This window comes from Tachyglossus aculeatus, chromosome 2 (assembly GCF_015852505.1).
Source record: "Tachyglossus aculeatus isolate mTacAcu1 chromosome 2, mTacAcu1.pri, whole genome shotgun sequence".
In the NCBI taxonomy this organism is placed as follows: domain Eukaryota; kingdom Metazoa; phylum Chordata; class Mammalia; order Monotremata; family Tachyglossidae; genus Tachyglossus; species Tachyglossus aculeatus.
Window position 1 is genome coordinate 64,259,166 of NC_052067.1, and position 5,267 is coordinate 64,264,432.

Here is a 5,267-nt window from a genome sequence, read left to right on the forward strand (position 1 = left end):
TGTGATATACCTTTAAGAGTTAGGAAAGTTCCAGAAAAAGAGGCAGGAAGCCCCCCTGACAGAGGGTAGAGAGCAGAATAGCAGCACAAGCAGAAATAGGAGGATGAGATGGGTCTCTTGTCAGTAGGTAAACCGTGAAACAAACAAATTATTTATTTGATAAAACAAGCAGCAATTAGTTTGCTTTTCACAGCAAACACATTTGGAAATGTATAAGGTCCCTTAACTTTGTAGTTGAGAAAAATATGCCCACAAAGATGGAAGAGAAGGACTAAAAGCTCTAACTCAAGTGTTGTAGCGACAAGCCTGTTGTGTTCAATAGCATCAAATATAGAGTTAAGGTCCAAGAATACAAGCAGGGAAAACAAGCCCTAACTGGCAACAAATAAAAGAGTTTTTAACCACATGGAGCAAATCAGTCTCTTGGTTCTGCCAAGATGGAAACTGGAAAGAATACAATTATGGAGATTATGACTAGAGAGATGATTAGAGACTTGGAGAATGCCTTTTCAAGGACTTGCTAAGGAAATGGGAATGTAATTAGAAAGGGAAGTGGTATGAAAATTTTTTTTAAGGTGAACTGGGAAGCTCAGTTAAACACATAGTAAGAAACTTTTAAGATTCTAAATCAGGAGAAAAATATTTCATCCCCTAAAATCATTGATCATAATTCAAAAGCAAATGACCACATTTGAATATCCAAGCCCTTCACCTACCTGCCAAGCATTCTATTTAGGGTTTCAGAAATTTTAGGCTATATCCCGAAAAGCCAGAGAAACCAAAATTGGGAAAAAAATTAGGGCAGTTTAGGAGCTCAAAAAGAAGAAAACAAGAACAAAGATGAATACAACAGTTTAGTTGAAATTTTATTATTGACAGTCTTATTTTGATGAGTTCTGTCATTTCTTTTCAAATTTTTCATTATGAGTCATGCTTACATATTTTGATAAATTTTGGAGACATTGTTTTTAACCTTTGAGGAATAAGAGAAAGTAGAAATGACATCAGATGATTTGGAGAAAAAGTGGAGAGAACAGAAAAATATATTCTATAGGTTTGCTGCTGAAATAGTTTTGAAGGTTTTCTGTAATTTTTTTTTTCTGAGCACAAAAGGTACTGAATTGACATATTTGAAAATGCAAAACTTTCCATTGCTAGGCTACTTGAGTTTAAACTACTCTGTTTTGCAGGGAAATAGAAAAGCAGCTTGCCTAATGGAAAGAGCATGGCCCTGGGAATCAGAAGGGCATGGCTTCTAATCCTGACTCCTCTACTGGTTTGCTGTGTGACCTTGGGCAAGTCGCTTGACTTCTGTGTGCCTCAGTTACCTCACCCATAAAACGGGGGTGAATACTGTGAGCCCAACGTGGGACATTCACTGTGGCAAACCTGTTAGCTTGAGTCTACCCTAGTACTTAGAGAAGTGCCTGGCACACAGTAAGCACTTAACAAGTGCCATTTTAAAAAAAATCTCAAAGTGAAGAGAAAATTTAACTGCCGATTTCTCAAAACTTGGTCTCGTCATGAAGTCTACTCAATGAAGAAGAAGTTTTGCATGTTTACCATTGTCTGTCCTATGGAAAGATTGTGATCGCTGACTGTGCTTGTAGTTGTTTATTAATGGATGTCACACAATCTTGTCTTCACTGGGGACCTATAAAACACTTTCTTTCATTTTGTGGCTGCACTCACTATTTGCAATGCTTTGCACTGAATGGTTCATTTCAGATATTCAACTATAGTGTTGTTGGATTGTAATCCGGCCTGATTTGAGACCAGTGATTTAAAAATCAATCTTCATTGCCTACCACCATTTTCCATTATCATTACCAATTTCCTGAGACATCTGGCTCCTCACATTTGCTGTGTTTCCAGGTGGAAGATAATGCGTTGTAAAATATGAGATGGTCTGAAAACCTTCTGCAGGTACTTCACACAGTACCAGGTGCCATTTCCACTGCAAAAATATTAACTAGGCTAATTATGAGGAATCTACTTGCAATTCAAGAACTCCTTTCCCTCTGACTTTTACTAGGGACACTTTAATTGAAGGACTCAGTTGTGTTCACACATTGTCTAATTAATCGTTGAGCGTGGTCGGTGAGACTAGTGGTTAATAAGCATCATCTCTGTTTTACAGATGAAGAAATGGAGACAGAGAGATTGAGACAATGCCAAAGTTGCTTGGAGACTGAATCCACAAGTTGGAAAAGTTGGTAATTCTTATGTTTCTCAAGACCCCTTAACAAATCTGCCTTGTCAGTCATCTAACCCCCTTACTGTGGGGGTTCCCCAAGGTTCAGTGTTTGGTCCCCTTCTGTTCTCAATCTACACTCACTCCCTTGGTGACCTCATTTGCTCCCACGGCTTCAACTATCATCTCTACGCTGATGACACCCAGATCTACATCTCTGCCCCTTCTCTCTCCCCCTCTCTCCAGGCTTGCATCTCTTCCTGGCTTCAGGACATCTCCATCTGGATGTCTGCCCGCCACCTAAAACTCAACATGTCCAAGACTGAACTCCTTGTCTTCCCTCCCAAACCCTGCCCTCTCCCTGACTTTCCCATCTCTGTTGACGGCACTACCATCCTTCCCGTCTCACAAGCCCGCAAACTTGGTGTCATCCTCGACTCCGCTCTCTCATTCACCCCTCACATCCAAGCCGTCACCAAAACCTGCCGGTCTCAGCTCCGCAACATTGCCAAGATCCTCCCTTTCCTCTCCATCCAAACTGCTACCCTGCTCGTTCAAGCTCTCATCCTATCCCGTCTGGACTACTGCACCAGCCTTCTCTCTGATCTCCCATCCTCATGTCTCTCCCCACTTCAATCCATACTTCATGCTGCTGCCCGGATTGTCTTTGTCCAGAAACGCTCTGGGCATGTTACTCCCCTCCTCAAAAATCTCCAGTGGCTACCAATCAATCTGCGCATCAGGCAGAAACTCCTCACCCTGGGCTTCAAGGCTCTCCATCACCTCGCCCCCTCCTACCTCACCTCCCTTCTCTGCTTCTACAGCCCAGTCCGCACCCTCCGCTCCTCTGCCACTAATCTCCTCACTGTGCCTCGTTCTCGCCTGTCCCGCCATTGAGCCCCAGCCCACGTCATCCCCCGGGCCTGGAATGCCCTCCCTCTGCTCATCCGCCAAGCTAGCTCTCTTCCTCCCTTCCAGGCCCTACTGAGAGCTCACCTCCTCCAGGAGGCCTTCCCAGAGTGAGCCCCTTCCTTCCTCTCCACCTCATCCCCCCTCCATCCCCCTCATCTTACCTCCTTCCCTTCCCCACAGCACCTGTATATATGTATATATCTTTGTACATATTTATTACTCTATTTATTTATTTTACTTGTGCATATCTATTCCATTTATTTTATTTTTTTAGTATGTTTGGTTTTGTTCTCTGTCTCCCCCTTTTACACTGTGAGCCCACTGTTGGGTAGGGACTGTCTCTATATGTTGCCAACTTGTACTTCCCAAGTGCTTAGTACAGTGCTCTGCACACAGTAAGCGCTCAATAAATATGGTTGATTGATTGATTGATTGATCTAACACTAAGGGGAGATTTTGGGTTGCAGTTTAGGGTTGTTGAGCGTTTCCCATGAGAACAAGAGAAAACTCTCTTTCCTGCCACTGTGGTGTTTTTCAGGATCAAGAATCTGTGTGAAGGAACTGGTAGTAGTGATAGTGGTTTGCTCGCTAGCAATCAGTAATATCTATTGAGTGTCTATGTGCAGTGTAGTAATCATAATTACAACACTGATATTGATACTTCTAATAATGATAACAATGACTACTATTACCATTATTATTGTTACTGTTATTACTGTATTTAAGTGTTTACTGTTTGTCAAGCACTGTTCTAAGCACTGGAGTAGATACAAGTTAATCAGGATGGACACAGTCCCTGCCCTACTTGGGGATCACAGTTTGGGTAGGACCGAGAACAGTGAAGTTAATACCAAGGTCACCCAGCAAGCAATTGGCAGAGCCTGGATTAGAACCCAGGTCCTTTGTCTCCCTGGTCCGTGCCCTTTCCACTAAGTAATGCTGCTTCTCATTTGTTACAAGCTTTCTATGTGCCAATGACTCTACTAAGCCCTGGGGTTGATATACCTACAAAGGTTCAGTAGAATTATACAATAGAATTAGTAGACCTGATCTCTTTCCCAGTTGATTTCTAATATCCTCACTTTATATTCCCTAACCACCATTTCAGTTCATCCATGTAAGCTAACCACTTGGGTAACTCACACTCTTCCAAAGCGTTTTGTACTTATCTTTAAACTGTATTACTTCCTCCTACCTGTAATTGCTGTAGTGTCTATTTCCCCTACAAGATTCCAGTTTCATTGTTGTTAGGGAACATGAGTGAAAGTCCATAGTATTTTTTCAATCCAACATACTTCTTCTCTGGGAAGGAGATGTGCTGCAGTGTCTGAGTCTGTTCTGATTAGATCAGACTTTAAATAATAATAATAATATTTGTTAAGTGCTTGCTATGTGCCAGTTACTGTTCTAAGCACTGGGTGGATAAAAGCAAATTGGGTTGGAAGCAGTCCCTGCCCCACGTGGGGCTCACAGTCTCAATCTCCATTTTACAGATGAGGTAACTGAGGTACAGAGAAGTGAAGTGACTTGCCCAAGGTCATGCAGCAGACAAGTGGCAGAGCTGGCATTAGAACCCAGGAACTTCTGACTCTCAGGCCCATGCTCTATCCACTACATCATGCTATTTCTCCCTCTCTCACAAGTACCTTCCTTAACTCTGCCTTAGTGGACCTTGGAACCTGCATTTCTTGAGAGGAGGAAGGCTCCATTGAGGGCCTTGCTCTCTGGTGTTGAGGTGGCTGTTGTGATCCACACTGACAAGTTGCGTATGAACAAAGGTTTAGTGGCACAAAGGATGATGGCCCCATCAGCAATCTTGAGAATAAGAATGACCTTTTCTTCCATGTGGGTTATTTATGAGTTTGCTTATAACTCACAAGGTCAACAAAGAGGGGGGTAACATCTGTTTTGCCATCAGGCAAAAACTCCTCACCCTCGGCTTCAAGGCTCTCCATCACCTCGCCCCCCTCCTACCTCACCTCCCTTCTCTCCTTCTACAGCCCAGCCCGCACCCTCCGCTCCTCTGCCGCAAATCTCCTCACCTTGCCTCATTCTCGCCTGTCCTGCCGTCGACCCCCAGCCCACGTCATCCCCCTGGCCTGGAATGCCCTCCCTCCGCACATCCGCCAAGCTAGCTCTCTTCCTCCCTTCAAGGCCCTAC